General features: G+C 49.4%; 1 pseudogene across 1 annotated transcript; it reads left to right on the top strand.

The window, feature by feature from the left end:
• Nucleotides 1–1,012: 1,012 nt before the first annotated feature.
• LOC309654061 lies at nt 1,013–22,180 on the top strand (annotated as a pseudogene). Its single transcript has 3 exons — nt 1,013–1,590; nt 13,855–14,508; nt 22,155–22,180. The product of its transcript is annotated as an uncharacterized misc_RNA (transcript).
• The last annotated feature ends 500 nt before the right edge of the window (nt 22,181–22,680 follow it).

Below are 22,680 nucleotides of genomic sequence, written 5' to 3'. Positions count from 1 at the left end.
ATTTGCCAGTTTTTGAACCTATAGAAAGCAGGAAGCTTAAATACCTAATGCCTGAGGGAGAGAACTTTCCAAAGTGAGGAATCAGAGACCTACCAGACTCACAGTAAAAACCCAGAAGTGCCATCCCCAAGAAGGGGGCTGAGTCAGAAAAAGTGAAATCATCTGCAATGTTTCAGTGTTTATGAGACAAATTTTCATTGAGAAAGTGTAACGGTAACAAATACATAGCTGGTCTCTCCTTACATTTGCCATACTCTGAAGCTGTGAGAACTGAGAGCCTAAAGAGCTGAATTCAAACATCTGAAAGACTGAAGTCAATAACTGACTGTATTTATTGAAGAATCAAAGACCTGTCAGGCTCACAGCAAAAATCCAGGGAGGCCACAAATCAGGAAAAATCATAGGTAGGATGAGACAAGTAAAGCTCCAACCCAGTTCTGACCTAGTAAAATTCCTGAAATGACTGAAATGATCAGCCACTCTGATTAACAGAGAAAGGGGTAAATCTTCTCTGGTTCAAAGTAATAGCATCTTCAGTCTCTATGAATTTTTTATTCACCATGTCCAGCACACAATCAAAAATTATGAAATTCCTGAAGCAGGAAAAAGTGACTAAAAATTAAGACAAAAAAAAAAAAAAAAAAAAACAAAACAAGAAAAATTGATTTAGAGGGAATTCAGATTCTGGAGTTAGCACAGAACTTTAAAATGACTATATTGAGAGTAAAAGATGGGGATTAATAGATTAAAATATGGAGAATCTCAACAGAAAATTGGAATCAATTTTAAAAAATCAAATACAGATAAATGAAAAATAAGAAAACTGATCCCCAGCAGACCTTAGGGAATACTAGAAGAAATTTTTTTAGGCTGAAGTAAAATGGCCCAACATAGAACAGAGCTGGCCTCTCCGTCCCATATTGAACTCGAGTTGGAAGAGGCGAGTCCGGTCTCAAAACGGAGGTAAAACCGCCGCCCGGTCGCCCCCAGCCCGACTCCGGCCGTCGCCGCCGCCGCCGCCGCCGCCGCCGCCACCGCCGCCGCCGGGGGGGGTGGGGAGGAGGGCCATGATCCAAAGGAACCAGAACAGTTGAGAAAACTGTTTATTGGTGGTCTGAGCTTTGAAACTACAGACGATAGCTTAAGAGAACATTTTGAGGAATGGGGCACACTTACAGATTGTGTGGTGATAAGAGACCCCCAAACAAAACGTTCCAGGGGCTTTGGTTTTGTGACTTACTCTTGGGTTGAAGAGGTGGATGCAGCAATGTGTGCTCGACCACACAAGGTTGATGGGTGTGTAGTGGAACCAAAGAGAGCTGGTTCTAGAGAGGATCTGTAAAGCCTGGTGCCCATCTAACAGTGAAGAAAATTTTTGTTGGTGGTATTAAAGAAGATACAGAAGAATGTAATTTGAGAGACTACTTTGAAAAGCATGGCGAGATTGAAACCATAGAAGTTATGGAAGACAGGCAGAGTGGAAAAAAGAGAGGATTTGCTTTTGTAACTTTTGATGATCATGATACAGTTGATAAAATTGTTGTTCAGAAATACCACACTATTAATGGGCATAATTGTGAAGTGAAAAAGGCCCTTCCTAAAGAAGAAACGCAATCTGCTGGATCACAAAGAGGTCGTGGAGGTGGATCTGGCAACTTTATGGGTCGTGGAGGAAACTTTGGAGGTGGTGGAGGTAACTTTGGCCGTGGTGGAAACTTGGTGGAAGAGGAGGCTATGGTGGTGGAGGTGGTGGCAGCAGAGGTAGTTATGGAGGAGGTGATGGTGGATAGAACGGATTTGGAGGCGACGGTGGTAACTATGGCGGTGGTCCTGGTTACAGTAGTAGAGGAGGCTATGGTGGTGGTGGACCAGGATATGGAAACCAAGATGGGGGATATGGTGGCGGTGGTGGAGGATATGATGGTTACAATGAAGGAGGAAATTTTGGAGGTAACTATGGTGGTGGTGGGAGCTATAATGATTTTGGAAATTATAGTGGACAACAGCAATCAAATGATGGACCCATGAAGGGAGGCAGTTTTGGTGGAAGAAGCTCGGGAAGTCCCTATGGTGGTGGTTATGGATCTGGTGGTGGAAGTGGTGGATATGGTAGCAGAAGGTTCTCAAAACTCACAAGAAAAGGGCTACAGTTCTTGGCAGGAGAGAGAGCGAGGAGGTGTCAGGAAAGCTGCAGGTTACTTTGAGACAGTCGTCCCGAATGCATTAGAGGAACTGTAAAAATCTGCCACAGAAGGAACGATGATCCATAGTCAGAAAAGTTACTGCAGCTTAAACAGGAAACCCTTCTTGCTCAGGACTGTCCTAGCCACAGTTTGCAAAAAGTGCAGCTATTGATTAATGCAATGGAGTGTCAATTAGATGTACATTCCTGAGGTCTTTTATCTGTTGTAGCTTTGTCTTTTTCTTTTTCTTTTCATTACATCAGGTATATTGCCCTGTAAATTGTGGTAGTGGTACCAGGAATAAAAAATTAAGGAATTTTTAACTTTTCAATATTTGTGTAGTTCAGTTTTTCTACATTTTAGTACAGAAACTTTAACAAAATGCAGCTTTGAAGGTGTTTCCTTGTGAGTTAACAAGAAGATCATTGTTAATTAATATTTTGTATGAATTTTGCTGAAGTTAACTGTAAAGAAACACCTGCTGACTTGCAGTTTAAGGGGATCTATTCTCCCCATTTCCAAACCATGAAATGAATGGGCTCTGACATGTGGAGAGAATAGATATTTGTGTTTGCAATGTGTGTCTTAGATAATAGACTTGGGTATTTAAATTAGCATATTTGTGAATTTAATAGCATTAAGACTTACTTCAAATGAAAAATCTCAAAATTCAAAAAAAAAAAAAAAAAGAACAGAGCTGGGAGCTCGATTGGAGCTGCCTGTGGGGGAGGAGCGCCGCCGCCGCCGCCGAGAGCTGGGAGCTCGATTGGCGCTGCCTGCGTGGGAGGAGCGCCGCCGCGAGCTGGGAGCTCGATTGGCGCTGCCTGCGGGGGAGGAGCGTCGCCGCCGCCGCCGCCGCTGCCGCCGCCGCCGCCGCCGCCGCGAGCTGGGAGCTCAGTTGGCGCTGCCTGCTGGGGAGGAGCGCCGCCGCCGCCGCCGCCGCGAGCTGGGAGCTCGATTGGCGCTGCCTGCGGGGTGGAGCGCCGCCGCCGCGAGCTGGGAGCTCGATTGGCGCTGCCTGCGGGGGAGGAGCGCCGCCGCCGCCGCCGCCGCGAGCTGGGAGCTGGATTGGCGCTGCCTGCGGTGGAGGAGCGCCGCCCCCGCGAGCTGGGAGCTGGATTGGCGCTGCCTGCGGGTGAGGAGCGCCGCCGCCGCCGCCGCGAGCTGGGAGCTCGATTGGCGCTGCCTGCGGGGTAGGAGCGCCGCCGCCGCCGCCGCCGCGAGCTGGGAGCTCAGTTGGCGCTGCCTGCGGGGGAGGAGCGCCGCCGCCGCCGCCGCCGCGAGCTGGGAGCTCGATTGGCGCTGCCTGCGGGGGAGGAGCGCCGCCGCCGCCGCCGCGAGCTGGGAGCTGGATTGGCGCTGCCTGCGGGGGAGGAGCGCCGCCGCCGCCGCGAGCTGGGAGCTCAGTTGGCGCTGCCTGCGGGGGAGGAGCGCCGCCGCCGCCGCCGCCGCGAGCTGGGAGCTCAGTTGGCGCTGCCTGCGGGGGAGGAGCGCCGCCGCCGCCGCCGCCGCGAGCTGGGAGCTCGATTGGCGCTGCCTGCGGGGGAGGAGCGCCGCCGCCGCCGCCGCGAGCTGGGAGCTCGATTGGCGCTGCCTGCGGGGGAGGAGCGCCGCCGCCGCCGCCGCCGCGAGCTGGGAGCTGGATTGGCGCTGCCTGCGGGGGAGGAGCGCCGCCGCCGCCGCGAGCTGGGAGCTCAGTTGGCGCTGCCTGCTGGGGAGGAGCGCCGCCGCCGCCGCCGCCGCGAGCTGGGAGCTCGATTTGCGCTGCCTGCGGGGTGGAGCGCCGCCGCCGCGAGCTGGGAGCTCGATTGGCGCTGCCTGCGGGGGAGGAGCGCCGCCGCCGCCGCCGCCGCGAGCTGGGAGCTGGATTGGCGCTGCCTGCGGTGGAGGAGCGCCGCCCCCGCGAGCTGGGAGCTGGATTGGCGCTGCCTGCGGGTGAGGAGGGCCGCCGCCGCCGCCGCGAGCTGGGAGCTCGATTGGCGCTGCCTGCGGGGTAGGAGCGCCGCCGCCGCCGCCGCCGCGAGCTGGGAGCTCAGTTGGCGCTGCCTGCTGGGGAGGAGCGCCGCCGCCGCCGCCGCCGCGAGCTGGGAGCTCGATTGGCGCTGCCTGCGGGGGAGGAGCGCCGCCGCCGCCGCCGCGAGCTGGGAGCTCGATTGGCGCTGCCTGCGGGGGAGGAGCGCCGCCGCCGCCGCCGCGAGCTGGGAGCTGGATTGGCGCTGCCTGCGGGGGAGGAGCGCCGCCCCCGCGAGCTGTGAGCTGGATTGGCGCTGCCTGCGGGTGAGGAGCGCCGCCGCCGCCGCCGCCGCCGCCGCCGCCGCCGTCGCCGTCGCCGTCGCCGTGAGTGAGGAAGCGCCTCGGTCAGGCCTGCTGAGGGCCCTCGCCGACGCCTGGGCTTACCCGCCGCCCCGCCAGCTCCGCTCGTTTCCCGTCCCCCGCGGCCCGGCGCGGGGCAGGCCTGCCGGGGCCATGGAGGACGAGGTGGTCCGCATTGCCCAGAAGATGGACAAGATGATGCAGAAGAACGCGGTAAGCGCGGCGGGCGGCGCGGGCCGGAGGGAGGCTGGGCGGCGGGCGGGGGTCAGTCGGCCTGAGGGGTTTCCCGGCCCGCGGTGAGCGCGGCGGGTGCCGCGTGACGGCGGCGAGGCCCGCGCTCTGGGGAGGGGTTCCTGGGGAGGGGGGAGCTTCGTGTCCCGCGGCCGCGTCCCGGGCAGGGGTCCTGGGGGGCGTCCTGTCTCGCAGCCGCGTCCCGGGCAGGGGTTCTGGGGGGCGTCCTGTCCCGCAGCTGCGTCCCGGTCAGGGGTTCTGGGGGGCGTCCTGTCCCGCGGCCGCGTCCCGGGGAGGGGGTCCTGGGGGGGTCCCGGGGAGGGCGTCCGGTCCCGCGGCCACCGGCGCTGGGGCCCGCCCTGGGCGCCCGAGGCCCCTCGTGATTAGCGCAGCCCGGTAAACTCCATCGAGGCGTCCTCTTCATTATTTTAAACGTGACGGTGGTAAAGCCTCGCTGGTTTAGCTGAAGAGTGCAGAGAGCCCTCCCTGTTTGAAAAGAATTCGTTGTCTTTCCCGGGCTCATTGGCCAGCAGCGAGAAAACAACATCAAACAGAGGTTTGTGATCAGTTTTAGACATGAAACTGTTCAAGCAAAACGTGAATTTCCTGGATCTTATTTTTGAGGAAGGCTGAACATTCCCTTGATTGTCTCAACTCTCCTGCATGTTTGCTTAGCAATTAAAAAAGGTGAACTATGCCAGCGTACTTGGCAAGTTGCTAAACTTTTTGGAAAAAGTGGATCTTGTTAGGCCGCGGAGTGCGGGGAGCTGTGTTTAAGGCACTGCCGCCGACGAGGCTGTGCTGCCGGCTGGATTTGGACACATGTCGTTGCTGGTCCTCTCAGTGGTTTACGGTTGCTACCGGTGGCGTTTTCTGTTACTGATAACGTGTGCACGTGAACGTGTTCTCTTGTGGTTTGTATGAGGTGCTCCAGTTTTTGCATTTCTGTCCACCTGTGTGGGTCACTCTCAGTCCCTTGCTTCCGAGTCGTCTATATTTTCAGCTAAACTTCTGAAATTCCAAGTCAAACGAATGTGAAGGAGAGAAGGGCTGCTCTGATTTGCACAGCACTTTGGAGTTACAAAGCGTTTGTGCAGAATTCTTTGGCGACTCACGACAGCTGTGTTGCATTCATTTTACAGAATAAGAAACTGAGTCAGACCAAGCAGTTCACCTCCTTAAATGAAGTGTGCGTTGTGGATTAAGCCAGGACCCGAGTTTCCTGCTGGGCAGCATGCAGAAGTAATGTTAAACACCGAATTCTTAAGACTTCAGACTTGGTGTGCGCCTCTTTTCCTTTAACAGGTGCATTGCCCGGCGTGTAATTTCATACCCTGTTAATCTGTCTTTGCAATTTTGGCTTTTTAAAGTACCTCCTGTTTGTTTTCTGTTCCAGACGTTGCCTGTGCCATTTATTTTTTCTGTTGATACAGGCCTTTCATTCCTCACTGCAAGTGATGAGTTCTGTATATTTGATTGGCTGAACGTTTCTGTTATTCTGTTTAAACTGGCAAGTTTTTTTTCTTTGCCTAGAGAACCCTAGACTCCCCTAGTAGAAGCTGGCTCCTAGGGAAAAAGGCCGTTTCTTGGGTAATTTTTTTCTCGAACTCAGGCTATAAAATGTGTACCTTTTAATCATCTAGTGCACTAGGTGTTTTTGTTTGTTTCCTTTCCTTGAAATAGACGTTTCCTAGAAATGAGGAATTCCTTAGTGAGCAAGTATGGAGAAGACCAGTTTGTATTTATCTGCAGTTCTCAAATTATAAACACATAATGCGTCAGCAGGAGAATGAGGATAAGCTCCACAGATAATCCTCAAGTCTCATTTTTCTTTTCAAATCTTATATTTCTAGTAGTACAGAACTTTACCAATATAAAAACTTGCCCCCCCCCCCCCCAAAAAAAAAGAACAGAACTGCAGGAAAGAGCAAAGAGCACTTAAAGTCTGTGTGTGTGTTTAATATATATATGTACATATACCCAGGTACATACACCTTTATATTTATATGTTGTTTTGTAAATAAATGACAATAATAATGTCTTGTGGAGATGTAGAACAGAAGTATACAACAAAAGCACAAACAGCAGGAGGGGGCAAATGGAATTAAACTGTTAAACCTCCATGGGATGGTTCCATGGAGGAGGCAGAGAGGGGGATGGGATCCTCGAAGAGCTGCTGAAGACCTTGCATTTTTTGCAGATCTCTTTAGAATGCTACTTGTATATTATGCTCTCACTGAGTGCACCTGGCTGAGCTATGGCACATTAGCACGGTAAACATTTGTCAGATTTGCCCTAGTCAGAAAATTTTCTATACCTGCCATCCTGCTTGGCACTTAAAATAGTTTTTTTTTTTTAAGGTCTCTATGATATAGGGATGATGGGTGAAGAAGGTAGGCTGCAGGGTAATAATGTAGTATGTATGATCCCATTTTGATACAGTAAACAGAAAGTATTAAATGCATGCCTGTTTGTATGAGCAGTGAGTTTGCATGGTTATCTCAAGAGGGAGGGAATGGGACGGGTAGAGAAAGAGATTGACCACAGGCTATTGTTTTACTTGTTACAAGAGGCATGTGTTGCCTTCATTTCTGATTAAGCTTTTTGTTTACAGATTATTGTAGGTTTACATGCAGTTGTAAGAAATAATAGTGAGATAGGTCCTGTGTGTCCTTTACCCAGTTTTCCCCAATGGTAACATCTTACAGAACCATAGTATACTGTCACAACCTGGGTATTGCCATTGACACAGTCAAGATACAGAACATTTCCATCCCACAGGATCTCTCCTGATGCCATTTTATAGCCACTGCTGCTCCCCCACTCCCCACCAAATCATAATGATCTGATAGTGCAGTGGATAAAGTTGCACTAAAGTTTTTGTGCAGATGATCAAGGGAAAATAGCCCCTGGGGAAGATGGCCCATCTCCCAGTCCCCCGGCCCTATCTGTCCCTGGCAACCTGTCATTTCAAGAATGTTATGTGGGACTTCCCTGGTGGCGCAGCGGTTAAGAATCTGCCTGCCATTGCAGGGGACATGGGTTTGATCCCTTGTCCGGGAAGATCCCACATGCCGCGGAGCAACTAAGCCCATGCGCCACAATGACTGAGCCTGCGCTCTAGAGCCCGGGAGCCACAACTACTGAGCCCACGTGCCACAACTACTGAAGCCCGCGTGCCTAGAGCCCGTGCTCTGCAACAAGAGAAGCCACCGCAGCGAGAAGCCCGCGCACTGCAACAAAGAGTAGCCCCCGCTCGCCGCAACTAGAGAAAGCCCACACGCAGCAACGAAGACCCAACGCAGCCAAAAATAAAATAAATTAACTAATTAATTAAAAAAAAAGAATGCTATGTGAATAAAATCATATAGTGTGTAACCTTTTTTTTTTTTCTTAATTAAAAAAAAGTTTGTTTTTGGCTGCGCTGCCGGTTATGCGATCTTAGTTCCCCGACCAAGGATTGAACCCAGCCCAGGTAGTGAAAGTGCTGAGTGCTAAACACTGGCCCGCCAGGGAATTCCCAGTATGTAACCTTTTGGATTGGCCTTTTTCAATCAATGTAATTCCCTGGAGAGTCATCCAAATTGCATGAATCAATAGTGCTCCTTTTTTTAAAAAAAAAAATATATATATATTTATTTATTTATTTGGCTGTGCGGGTATATAGTTGCAGCATGCGGGATCTAGTTCCCTGACCAGGGATGGAACCTGGGCCCCCTGCATTGAGAGTGCAGAGTCTTAACCGCTGGAACACCAGAGAGGTCCCAGTGCCGCTTTCTTTTTAATTGCTGAGTAGTATTCCATGGTTTGGCTATACTTCAGTTTGTTTAATCACTTGCCCATTGAAGAACATCTGAGTTTTTTCCCATTTCTTGACTATTACTGAGAGAGATGCTGTGGACATTTGTGTACCTTTTTTTGTGCGAACATGCGTTCTCTGGGGTAAATGCCGTATGGTAAGTGTTGCTTTTTTTTTTTTTTTTTGGCTACGCTGTGCCACATGTGGGATCTTGGTTCCCCAATCAGGGATCGAGCCCGTGCCCCCTGCATTGGGAGCTTGGAGTCTTAACCACTGGACTGCCAGGGAAATTCCTGTATTGCTCCCCCTGCCCCACTTGATTGATTGATTGATTGATTGGTTGATTGGCTGTATTGGGTCTTAGTTGCGGCACGCGGGACCTTCGTTAAGGCATGTGGGATCTTTTTTGTCATTGCGGCGCACGGGCTCTTCGTTGCAGCATGAGAGCTTCTCTCTAGTTGTGGCGTGCGGGTTTTCTCTCTCTAGTTGTGGCACGTGGGCTCTGTAGTTGTGGCGTGCAGGCTCCAGAGCGCGTGGGCTCTGTAGTTTGCTGCACGTGGGCTACCTCATTGAGGTGTGCGAGCTCAGTAGTTTGGCGCGAGGGCTTAGTTGCCCCGCGGCGTGTGGGATCTTAGTTCCCCGACCGGGAATCGAACCCACGTCCCCTGCATTGCAGGGCGGATTCTTTACCACTGAACCACCAGGGAAGTCCCTGTATTGCTTTTTTAAATTAAAAAAAAAAAAAAAAAGGAAAAGCAATCAGAGGTAAAACAACTAATTATATGATTGCCTTTCAAAGTACATATTCAAACCCTACATTGTTGGTGTACATAACTTCTTTATGTTGATTTCTGGTGTTTAGCTCTAGTAACAAGACAATAATAATAACGCTGTAGTTTTCCTTGTTTCTTTCAACTGATGATCTGTGTATTTCTTACAAATAATAATTAACACTCACAAGCTACCAGGAGGCAAGTAATGGTTAGTGCTGGTGTGGTTAACTCCTTTATAGATAGGGAGGTTGAGGCATGGATATTGTGGAATTTGCCATGTTGAGGCATGGGTATTGTGGAATTTACCTAAGGTTATAACACTGTGTTCTGACTCAGATTCATTCAGATTTACTCCTTCTCTTTCTGTCTCCTGAATTAATAACTCTTTGTAATTTTGACCTAGGTGTGAGGACACGAAAAGGGTTTTTTCCTGTACCTGAGGTTTAGTGCTTGTTTTATAGAAGCAATATAGTATAGTGGTTAGAGTATGCACTTTAGCATCTGATTTTTTTTTCTTCTTAAGTCTTTAATGAATTTGTTACAATATTGCTTCTGTTTTATGTTTTGCACATGCCGGAAAGGTAATAGGCCTTGGCCCCTGGGCCTGGGCTTCGTCTCTTGTGCTGTCTCCTGTCCCTGTTGCCCCCGCGCGCTGGCCCGTCCGTGCTGTGCCAGGGGATATTGGTCGTCTCCCGGCTCAGTTCACAGTAGCTGAAAGGGACAGTGTGTAATGTTCTGATTTCTGCCCATCGTTTTCAAAGGGAGGCTCTGGCCATTGCTCCTCGGGTAAAATGCAGAGGGAGTGCTTTTTAAGATGGGACTGTCAGTGTTAGGGCCACTCCTTAATTACCAAAACGGAATCCCCTTCAGTTCCTCCAGCTGTGTTGTTTTGGCACAGAAAATGTGAGTAATAGGAATTTGGAACTAAGTTGGAGTGAAAAAACGCACCGGTCCCGCCGAATTTTCCATCGAAACAGTTGATTTGTGTTGTCTCTAGGAATTCTAAAGGGCGTACCGTTGCTTCCTAACCGGTGTCATTTGGGAGATCTACCTCTGTACGTTCAAATGATTAATTTTGAGACTTTGCTCATGTGTGCAGTAAACCCTTTAATTCCCTAAGACCTTCCTTTCCTCCATCTCATACCCCATTAAGCCCGCTTCAGTTTATCTCCTGAATTTCTTTGGAATCTGTCAGCTCTCCCTCAACATTCTAATACTGAACTTGCCTGTCTGTTGCGATTAGGTCCTAACTAGTGTCCATATATCTTGTTTCCTTCCAATCCATTCTTCACACAAGAAACCTTCAAAGCAAGTTGGAACATTGCTCATAAACATCGCTCACAAACATTGTTTTGAGAATAGAAAACACAGTGTTGGCCTTTAAGACTCTGCGTGGTCTAGAATCCTCTCTGCTTCTCTAGCCCCATCTTGTGCCACTTGTGCCCTCACTGTCTATGCTTCAGATACACTGAATTAACCTTAGTTCTCACTCATCTGACAGAAGTCAGTTGAGAAATTATTTTTCACTGTGATTCCTAGCATTAAGGAATTTGATGATCAGGTTTTGTATGAGGACTAAAACTAAACTGGGAAGTGGAAGAATTGAGTTTAAACTGTGTCAGTCAACACGCATGTATTAATGATACCTAAGTATTGAACACGGGACTAGGTTTCATGAGGGATACAGAAGTTCTGGCCATCTCTGGTTTTGGATATCCCTTATTTGTTGAGACCTTTGCGTTGTTTGGTTGCCTTTTGTCTGTTTTCCAGATGGGAAAACAGGAACAAGGGAAGTATAGGTTATTACTAAGTGGGGTTGAACAAGTGGAGCAGCAAACTGCAAAGCAGAAAGAAGAGGGACGTACTATAGAGGGATATGATTTCCATTTTCAAGGCGCCTGCGTCCTGTGCAGGGAGACAGCCTAACATAACATGTGCCTAACAAAAAATATATTGACTTCTTACTAAAATCTCCAGTTCATATAACCAAGGGGTTTATACCTTCTCCTTTAAAAGTGATATTCCTGGGGGGAGGGAGGGGCAAGATGGCAGAAGAGTAAGACGTGGAGATCACCTTCCTTCCCACAGATACAGTAGAAATACATCTACACGTGGAACTGCTCCTACAGAACACCCACTGAACGCTGGCAGAAGACGTCAGACCTCCCAAAAGCTTTATTTTATTTTATTTTATCATCTTTATATCTATATATAAAGTACAGTCTTGAGCTAGTACAGGTAGCCTGAGAGTCTTAGAGGCCTTTAGTTAAAGGAATCTAGCCAGCGAACATAATTCTCATACTAAACTGCCACAAGGAAGAAGTTAACTTACCCTGTATGTCAGGGTCCAAAAAAATTTAAAGATGTGCCTAATGCAAAAATAAGTTATAAAGATTTAGGCCAGTCAAAAACTAACAGCAGTTTCAGGTAGAGGTGCATGCCTAATGTAAACCAGCATAGTTTCCATTTACTGCGTTCTTGTAATCACTGAAATAAAAACTTCTACAAGATTAAAAAAAAAAAATTCACCGATTAAAGTAAGTGTACAATTCACTAGTTCTTAGTATTTTCACAACCAATATTGCTATCTAATTCCAGAACATTTTTGTCACGCCCCCCACAAAGAAATCTTGTATATGTTAGCTGTTACTCCCTATTTTCCCCTCCCCAACATCCCCTGGCATCCACTAATCTACTTTCTGTCTATATGGATTTGCTCATCCTGGACATTTCATAGACATGGAATTATACAATATATGACCTTTTGCTATTGGCTTGAAATATTTCTCCCTTTAATAGTGTCAGTTTTTCGGACTTCCCTGGTGGTACAGTGGTTAAGAATCCGCCTGCCAATGCAGGGGACACGGGCTCGAGCCCTGGTCTGGGAAGATCCCACATGCCGCGGAGCAACTAAGCCCGCACGCCAAAACTACTGAGCCTGCGCTCTAGAGCCCAAGAGCCACAACTACTGAAGCCCATGCACTTAGAGCCCGTGCTCCTCAACAAGAGAAGCCACCGCAACGAGAAGGCCACGCACCACAACAAAGAGTAGCCCCTGCTCGCCACAGCTAGAGAAAACCCGCGCGCAGCAACGAAGACCCAACGCAGCCAAAAATAAAAATACAAATAAATAAATAAATAAATTTATTTATTTATTTAAAAAATAGTGTCAGGCTTTATCATTTTAATTCTGTTAGTTTTTCTTTATGTATTTGGGACTTGCTTATACTGCATTTGTCTTTTAAGTCATATAGGAGAAAAACTGAATTACAAACAAAAATACATTTATACTGTCTTTTGTATTTCCTTATGTAGTGGACATACTCCACTGGAAAAGAGAAATCACCATACCTTTTGATGAACTCATTTGCTGGCATGATGGAGTGAAATCTAGCAGAATGTCAAGCCGATTTCCCCCACAGGACATTTCCTTAGTGTCAGGGTGGTACAGGATGATGGGGGACTGAGCCAAGAAAGCAGAGTGAAATTTCCTGCACAGTCATGGCACGAACAAACCAAATCCCGCTAGATAAAGGGGCCTGTGACAATCATTAGGTCTCCTCTTCAAGACATTTGCCAGTTTTTGAACCTATAGAAAGCAGGAAGCTTAAATACCTAATGCCTGAGGGAGAGAACTTTCCAAAGTGAGGAATCAGAGACCTACCAGACTCACAGTAAAAACCCAGAAGTGCCATCCCCAAGAAGGGGGCTGAGTCAGAAAAAGTGAAATCACCTGCAATGTTTCAGTGTTTATGAGACAAATTTTCATTGAGAAAGTGTAACGGTAACAAATACATAGCTGGTCTCTCCTTACATTTGCCATACTCTGAAGCTGTGAGAACTGAGAGCCTAAAGAGCTGAATTCAAACATCTGAAAGACTGAAGTCAATAACTGACTGTATTTATTGAAGAATCAAAGACCTGTCAGGCTCACAGCAAAAATCCAGGGAGGCCACAAATCAGGAAAAATCATAGGTAGCATGAGACAAGTAAAGCTCCAACCCAGTTCTGACCTAGTAAAATTCCTGAAATGACTGAAATGATCAGCCACTCTGATTAACAGAGAAAGGGGTAAATCTTCTCTGGTTCAAAGTAATAGCATCTTCAGTCTCTATGAATTTTTTATTCACCATGTCCAGCACACAATCAAAAATTATGAAATTCCTGAAGCAGGAAAAAGTGACTAAAAATTAAGACAAAAAAAAAACAAAACAAAACAAGAAAAATTGATTTAGAGGGAATTCAGATTCTGGAGTTAGCACAGAACTTTAAAATGACTATATTGAGAGTAAAAGATGGGGATTAATAGATTAAAATATGGAGAATCTCAACAGAAAATTGGAATCAATTTTAAAAAATCAAATACAGATAAATGAAAAATAAGAAAACTGATCCCCAGCAGACCTTAGGGAATACTAGAAGAAATTTTTTTAGGCTGAAGTAAAATGGCCCAACATAGAACAGAGCTGGCCTCTCCGTCCCATATTGAACTCGAGTTGGAAGAGGCGAGTCCGGTCTCAAAACGGAGGTAAAACCGCCGCCCGGTCGCCCCCAGCCCGACTCCGGCCGTCGCCGTCGCCGCCGCCGCCGTCGCCGCCGCCGCCGCCGCCGGGGGTGGGGTGGGGAGGAGGGCCATGATCCAAAGGAACCAGAACAGTTGAGAAAACTGTTTATTGGTGGTCTGAGCTTTGAAACTACAGACGATAGCTTAAGAGAACATTTTGAGGAATGGGGCACACTTACAGATTGTGTGGTGATAAGAGACCCCCAAACAAAACGTTCCAGGGGCTTTGGTTTTGTGACTTACTCTTGGGTTGAAGAGGTGGATGCAGCAATGTGTGCTCGACCACACAAGGTTGATGGGCGTGTAGTGGAACCAAAGAGAGCTGGTTCTAGAGAGGATCTGTAAAGCCTGGTGCCCATCTAACAGTGAAGAAAATTTTTGTTGGTGGTATTAAAGAAGATACAGAAGAATGTAATTTGAGAGACTACTTTGAAAAGCATGGCGAGATTGAAACCATAGAAGTTATGGAAGACAGGCAGAGTGGAAAAAAGAGAGGATTTGCTTTTGTAACTTTTGATGATCATGATACAGTTGATAAAATTGTTGTTCAGAAATACCACACTATTAATGGGCATAATTGTGAAGTGAAAAAGGCCCTTCCTAAAGAAGAAACGCAATCTGCTGGATCACAAAGAGGTCGTGGAGGTGGATCTGGCAACTTTATGGGTCGTGGAGGAAACTTTGGAGGTGGTGGAGGTAACTTTGGCCGTGGTGGAAACTTGGTGGAAGAGGAGGCTATGGTGGTGGAGGTGGTGGCAGCAGAGGTAGTTATGGAGGAGGTGATGGTGGATAGAACGGATTTGGAGGCGACGGTGGTAACTATGGCGGTGGTCCTGGTTACAGTAGTAGAGGAGGCTATGGTGGTGGTGGACCAGGATATGGAAACCAAGATGGGGGATATGGTGGCGGTGGTGGAGGATATGATGGTTACAATGAAGGAGGAAATTTTGGAGGTAACTATGGTGGTGGTGGGAGCTATAATGATTTTGGAAATTATAGTGGACAACAGCAATCAAATGATGGACCCATGAAGGGAGGCAGTTTTGGTGGAAGAAGCTCGGGAAGTCCCTATGGTGGTGGTTATGGATCTGGTGGTGGAAGTGGTGGATATGGTAGCAGAAGGTTCTCAAAACTCACAAGAAAAGGGCTACAGTTCTTGGCAGGAGAGAGAGCGAGGAGGTGTCAGGAAAGCTGCAGGTTACTTTGAGACAGTCGTCCCGAATGCATTAGAGGAACTGTAAAAATCTGCCACAGAAGGAACGATGATCCATAGTCAGAAAAGTTACTGCAGCTTAAACAGGAAACCCTTCTTGCTCAGGACTGTCCTAGCCACAGTTTGCAAAAAGTGCAGCTATTGATTAATGCAATGGAGTGTCAATTAGATGTACATTCCTGAGGTCTTTTATCTGTTGTAGCTTTGTCTTTTTCTTTTTCTTTTCATTACATCAGGTATATTGCCCTGTAAATTGTGGTAGTGGTACCAGGAATAAAAAATTAAGGAATTTTTAACTTTTCAATATTTGTGTAGTTCAGTTTTTCTACATTTTAGTACAGAAACTTTAACAAAATGCAGCTTTGAAGGTGTTTCCTTGTGAGTTAACAAGAAGATCATTGTTAATTAATATTTTGTATGAATTTTGCTGAAGTTAACTGTAAAGAAACACCTGCTGACTTGCAGTTTAAGGGGATCTATTCTCCCCATTTCCAAACCATGAAATGAATGGGCTCTGACATGTGGAGAGAATAGATATTTGTGTTTGCAATGTGTGTCTTAGATAATAGACTTGGGTATTTAAATTAGCATATTTGTGAATTTAATAGCATTAAGACTTACTTCAAATGAAAAATCTCAAAATTCCAAAAAAAAAAAAAAAAAGAACAGAGCTGGGAGCTCGACTGGAGTTGCCTGTGGGGGAGGAGCGCCGCCGCCGCCGCCGAGAGCTGGGAGCTCGATTGGCGCTGCCTGCGGGGGAGGAGCGCCGCCGCGAGCTGGGAGCTCGATTGGCGCTGCCTGCGGGGGAGGAGCGTCGCCGCCGCCGCTGCCGCCGCCGCCGCCGCCGCCGCGAGCTGGGAGCTCGATTGGCGCTGCCTGCGGGGGAGGAGCGCCGCCGCCGCCGCCGCGAGCTGGGAGCTTGATTGGCGCTGCCTGCGGGGGAGGAGCGCCGCCGCCGCCGCCGCCGCCGCCGCGAGCTGGGAGCTGGATTTGCGCTGCCTGCGGGGGAGGAGCGCCGCCGCCGCCGCCGCCAGCTGGGAGCTTGATTGGCGCTGCCTGCGGGGGAGGAGCGCCGCCGCCGCCGCGAGCTGGGAGCTCAGTTGGCGCTGCCTGCTGGGGAGGAGCGCCGCCGCCGCCGCCGCCGCGAGCTGGGAGCTCGATTGGCGCTGCCTGCGGGGTGGAGCGCCGCCGCCGCGAGCTGGGAGCTCGATTGGCGCTGCCTGCGGGGGAGGAGCGCCGCCGCCGCCGCCGCCGCGAGCTGGGAGCTGGATTGGCGCTGCCTGCGGTGGAGGAGCGCCGCCCCCGCGAGCTGGGAGCTGGATTGGCGCTGCCTGCGGGTGAGGAGCGCCGCCGCCGCCGCCGCCGCGAGCTGGGAGCTCGATTGGCGCTGCCTGCGGGGTAGGAGCGCCGCCGCCGCCGCCGCCGCGAGCTGGGAGCTCAGTTGGCGCTGCCTGCTGGGGAGGAGCGCCGCCGCCGCCGCCGCCGCGAGCTGGGAGCTCGATTGGCGCTGCCTGCGGGGGAGGAGCGCCGCCGCCGCCGCCGCGAGCTGGGAGCTCGATTGGCGCTGCCTGCGGGGAGGAGCGCCGCCGCCGCCGCCGCCGCGAGCTGGGAGCTGGATTGGCGCTGCCTGCGGGGGAGGAGCACCGCCGCCGCCGCGAGCTGGGAGCTCAGTTGGCGCTGCCTGCTGGGGAGGAGCGCCGCCGCCGCCGCCGCCGCGAGCTGGGAGCTCGATTGGCGCTGCCTGCGGGGTGGAGCGCCGCCGCCGCGAGCTGGGAGCTCGATTGGCGCTGCCTGCGGGGGAGGAGCGCCGCCGCCGCCGCGAGCTGGGAGCTCAGTTGGCGCTGCCTGCTGGGGAGGAGCGCCGCCGCCGCCGCCGCCGCGAGCTGGGAGCTCGATTGGCGCTGCCTGCGGGGTGGAGCGCCGCCGCCGCGAGCTGGGAGCTCGATTGGCGCTGCCTGCGGGGGAGGAGCGCCGCCGCCGCCGCCGCCGCCGCCGCCGTCGCCGTCGCCGTGAGTGAGGAAGCGCCTCGGTCAGGCCTGCTGAGGGCCCTCGCCGACGCCTGGGCTTACCCGCCGCCCCGCCAGCTCCGCTCGTTTCCCGTCCCCCGCGGCCCGGCGCGGGGCAGGCCTGCCGGGGCCATGGAGGACGAGGTGGTCCGCATTGCCCAGAAGATGGACAAGATGATGCAGAAGAACGCGGTAGGCGCGGCGGGCGGCGCGGGCCGGAGGGAGGCTGGGCGGCGGGCGGGGGTCAGTCGGCCTGAGGGGTTTCCCGGCCCGCGGTGAGCGCGGCGGGTGCCGCGTGACGGCGGCGAGGCCCGCGCTCTGGGGAGGGGTTCCTGGGGAGGGGGGAGCTTCGTGTCCCGCGGCCGCGTCCCGGGCAGGGGTCCTGGGGGGCGTCCTGTCTCGCAGCCGCGTCCCGGGCAGGGGTTCTGGGGGGCGTCCTGTCCCGCAGCTGCGTCCCGGTCAGGGGTTCTGGGGGGCGTCCTGTCCCGCGGCCGCGTCCCGGGGAGGGGGTCCTGGGGGGGTCCCGGGGAGGGCGTCCGGTCCCGCGGCCACCGGCGCTGGGGCCCGCCCTGGGCGCCCGAGGCCCCTCGTGATTAGCGCAGCCCGGTAAACTCCATCGAGGCGTCCTCCTCATTATTTTAAACGTGACGGTGGTAAAGCCTCGCTCGTTTAGCTGAAGAGTGCAGAGAGCCCTCCCTGTTTGAAAGAATTCGTTGTCTTTCCCGGGCTCATTGGCCAGCAGCGAGAAAACAACATCAAACAGAGGTTTGTGATCAGTTTTAGACATGAAACTGTTCAAGCAAAACGTGAATTTCCTGGATCTTATTTTTGAGGAAGGCTGAACATTCCCTTGATTGTCTCAACTCTCCTGCATGTTTGCTTAGCAATTAAAAAAGGTGAACTATGCCAGTGTACTTGGCAAGTTGCTAAACTTTTTGGAAAAAGTGGATCTTGTTAGGCCGCGGAGTGCGGGGAGCTGTGTTTAAGGCACTGCCGCCGACGAGGCTGTGCTGCCGGCTGGATTTGGACACATGTCGTTGCTGGTCCTCTCAGTGGTTTACGGTTGCTACCGGTGGCGTTTTCTGTTACTGATAACGTGTGCACGTGAACGTGTTCTCTTGTGGTTTGTATGAGGTGCTCCAGTTTTTGCATTTCTGTCCACCTGTGTGGGTCACTCTCAGTCCCTTGCTTCCGAGTCGTCTATATTTTCAGCTAAACTTCTGAAATTCCAAGTCAAACGAATGTGAAGGAGAGAAGGGCTGCTCTGATTTGCACAGCACTTTGGAGTTACAAAGCGTTTGTGCAGAATTCTTTGGCGACTCACGACAGCTGTGTTGCATTCATTTTACAGAATAAGAAACTGAGTCAGACCAAGCAGTTCACCTCCTTAAATGAAGTGTGCGTTGTGGATTAAGCCAGGACCCGAGTTTCCTGCTGGGCAGCATGCAGAAGTAATGTTAAACACCGAATTCTTAAGACTTCAGACTTGGTGTGCGCCTCTTTTCCTTTAACAGGTGCATTGCCCGGCGTGTAATTTCATACCCTGTTAATCTGTCTTTGCAATTTTGGCTTTTTAAAGTACCTCCTGTTTGTTTTCTGTTCCAGACGTTGCCTGTGCCATTTATTTTTTCTGTTGATACAGGCCTTTCATTCCTCACTGCAAGTGATGAGTTCTGTATATTTGATTGGCTGAACGTTTCTGTTATTCTGTTTAAACTGGCAAGTTTTTTTTCTTTGCCTAGAGAACCCTAGACTCCCCTAGTAGAAGCTGGCTCCTAGGGAAAAAGGCCGTTTCTTGGGTAATTTTTTTCTCGAACTCAGGCTATAAAATGTGTACCTTTTAATCATCTAGTGCACTAGGTGTTTTTGTTTGTTTCCTTTCCTTGAAATAGACGTTTCCTAGAAATGAGGAATTCCTTAGTGAGCAAGTATGGAGAAGACCAGTTTGTATTTATCTGCAGTTCTCAAATTATAAACACATAATGCGTCAGCAGGAGAATGAGGATAAGCTCCACAGATAATCCTCAAGTCTCATTTTTCTTTTCAAATCTTATATTTCTAGTAGTACAGAACTTTACCAATATAAAAACTTGCCCCCCCCCCTCAAAAAAAAAGAACAGAACTGCAGGAAAGAGCAAAGAGCACTTAAAGTCTGTGTGTGTGTTTAATATATATATGTACATATACCCAGGTACATACACCTTTATATTTATATGTTGTTTTGTAAATAAATGACAATAATAATGTCTTGTGGAGATGTAGAACAGAAGTATACAACAAAAGCACAAACAGCAGGAGGGGGCAAATGGAGTTAAACTGTTAAACCTCCATGGGATGGTTCCATGGAGGAGGCAGAGAGGGGGATGGGATCCTCGAAGAGCTGCTGAAGACCTTGCATTTTTTGCAGATCTCTTTAGAATGCTACTTGTATATTATGCTCTCACTGAGTGCACCTGGCTGAGCTATGGCACATTAGCACGGTAAACATTTGTCAGATTTGCCCTAGTCAGAAAATTTTCTATACCTGCCATCCTGCTTGGCACTTAAAATAGTTTTTTTTTTTTAAGGTCTCTATGATATAGGGATGATGGGTGAAGAAGGTAGGCTGCAGGGTAATAATGTAGTATGTATGATCCCATTTTGATACAGTAAACAGAAAGTATTAAATGCATGCCTGTTTGTATGGGCAGTGAGTTTGCATGGTTATCTCAAGAGGGAGGGAATGGGACGGGTAGAGAAAGAGATTGACCACAGGCTATTGTTTTACTTGTTACAAGAGGCATGTGTTGCCTTCATTTCTGATTAAGCTTTTTGTTTACAGATTATTGTAGGTTTACATGCAGTTGTAAGAAATAATAGTGAGATAGGTCCTGTGTGTCCTTTACCCAGTTTTCCCCAATGGTAACATCTTACAGAACCATAGTATACTGTCACAACCTGGGTATTGCCATTGACACAGTCAAGATACAGAACATTTCCATCCCACAGGATCTCTCCTGATGCCATTTTATAGCCACTGCTGCTCCCCCACTCCCCACCAAATCATAATGATCTGATAGTGCAGTGGATAAAGTTGCACTAAAGTTTTTGTGCAGATGATCAAGGGAAAATAGCCCCTGGGGAAGATGGCCCATCTCCCAGTCCCCCGGCCCTATCTGTCCCTGGCAACCTGTCATTTCAAGAATGTTATGTGGGACTTCCCTGGTGGCGCAGCGGTTAAGAATCTGCCTGCCATTGCAGGGGACATGGGTTTGATCCCTTGTCCGGGAAGATCCCACATGCCGCGGAGCAACTAAGCCCATGCGCCACAATGACTGAGCCTGCGCTCTAGAGCCCGGGAGCCACAACTACTGAGCCCACGTGCCACAACTACTGAAGCGCGCGTGCCTAGAGCCCGTGCTCTGCAACAAGAGAAGCCACCGCAGCGAGAAGCCCGCGCACTGCAACAAAGAGTAGCCCCCGCTCGCCGCAACTAGAGAAAGCCCACACGCAGCAACGAAGACCCAACGCAGCCAAAAATAAAATAAATTAACTAATTAATTAAAAAAAAAGAATGCTATGTGAATAAAATCATATAGTGTGTAACCTTTTTTTTTTTTCTTAATTAAAAAAAAGTTTGTTTTTGGCTGCGCTGCCGGTTATGCGATCTTAGTTCCCCGACCAAGGATTGAACCCAGCCCAGGTAGTGAAAGTGCTGAGTGCTAAACACTGGCCCGCCGGGGAATTCCCAGTATGTAACCTTTTGGATTGGCCTTTTTCAATCAATGTAATTCCCTGGAGAGTCATCCAAATTGCATGAATCAATAGTGCTCCTTTTTTTTAAAAAAAATATATATATATATTTATTTATTTATTTATTTGGCTGTGCGGGTATTTAGTTGCAGCATGCGGGATCTAGTTCCCTGACCAGGGATGGAACCTGGGCCCCCTGCATTGAGAGTGCAAAGTCTTAACCGCTGGAACACCAGAGAGGTCCCAGTGCCGCTTTCTTTTTAATTGCTGAGTGGTATTCCATGGTTTGGCTATACTTCAGTTTGTTTAATCACTTGCCCATTGAAGAACATCTGAGTTTTTTCCCATTTCTTGACTATTACTGAGAGAGATGCTGTGGACATTTGTGTACCTTTTTTTGTGCGAACATGCGTTCTCTGGGGTAAATGCCGTATGGTATGTGTTGCTTTTTTTTTTTTTTTTTTTTGGCTACGCTGTGCCACATGTGGGATCTTGGTTCCCCAATCAGGGATCGAGCCCGTGCCCCCTGCATTGGGAGCTTGGAGTCTTAACCACTGGACTGCCAGGGAAATTCCTGTATTGCTCCCCCTGCCCCACTTGATTGATTGATTGATTGATTGGTTGATTGGCTGTATTGGGTCTTAGTTGCGGCACGCGGGACCTTCGTTAAGGCATGTGGGATCTTTTTTGTCATTGCGGCGCACGGGCTCTTCGTTGCAGCATGAGAGCTTCTCTCTAGTTGTGGCGTGCGGGTTTTCTCTCTCTAGTTGTGGCGTGCAGTCTCCAGAGCGCGTGGGCTCTGTAGTTTGCTGCACGTGGGCTACCTCATTGAGGTGTGCGAGCTCAGTAGTTTGGCGCGAGGGCTTAGTTGCCCCGCGGCGTGTGGGATCTTAGTTCCCCGACCGGGAATCGAACCCGCGTCCCCTGCATTGCAGGGCGGATTCTTTACCACTGAACCACCAGGGAAGTCCCTGTATTGCTTTTTTAAATTAAAAAAAAAAAAAAAAGGAGAAGCAATTAGAGGTACAACAACTAATTATAAGATTGCCTCTCAAAGTACATATTCAAACCCTACATTCTTGGTGTACATAACTTCTTTATGTTGATTTCTGGTGTTTAGCTCTAGTAACAAGGCAATAATAATAACGCTGTAGTTTTCCTTGTTTCTTTCAACTGATGATCTGTGTATTTATTACAAAATAATTTTTTTTTTTTTTTTTACAAGTAATATTAACACTCACAAGCTACCAGGAGGCAAGTAATGGTTAGCGCTGGTGTGGTTAACTCCTTTATAGATAGGGAGGTTGAGGCATGGGTATTGTGGAATTTGCCATGTTTAGGCATGGGTATTGTGGAATGTGCCTAAGGTTATACTATAGCACTGTGTTCTGACTCAGATTCATTCAGATTTATTCCTTCTCTTTCTGTCTCCTGAATTAACTCTTTGTAATTTTGACCTAGGTGTGAGGACACGAAAAGGGTTTTTTCTGTATCTGACGTTTAGTGCTTGTTTTATAGAAGCAATATAGTATAGTTTTTAGAGTATGCACTTTAGCATGTGATTTTTTTTTTTTTCTTAAGTCTTTAATGAATTTGTTACAATATTGCTTCTGTTTTATGTTTTGCACATGCCGGAAAGGTAATAGGCCTTGGCCCCTGGGCCTGGACTTCGTCTCTTGTGCTGTCTCCTGTCCCTGTTGCCGCCGCGCGCTGGCCCGTCCGCGCTGTGTCAGGGCGTATTGGTCGTCTCGCGGCTCAGTTCACAGTAGCTGAAAGGGACAGTGTGTTATGTTCTGATTTCTCCCCATCGTTTTCAAAGGGAGGCTCTGGCCATTGCTCCTCGGGTAAAATGCAGAGGGAGTGCTT

This window comes from Balaenoptera physalus, assembly GCF_965194825.1.
Source record: "Balaenoptera physalus genome assembly, contig: HAP1_SCAFFOLD_1842, whole genome shotgun sequence".
In the NCBI taxonomy this organism is placed as follows: domain Eukaryota; kingdom Metazoa; phylum Chordata; class Mammalia; order Artiodactyla; family Balaenopteridae; genus Balaenoptera; species Balaenoptera physalus.
The sequence above is the reverse complement of the archived record's forward strand: the minus strand, read 5'-3'. Positions and strand labels throughout refer to the sequence as shown.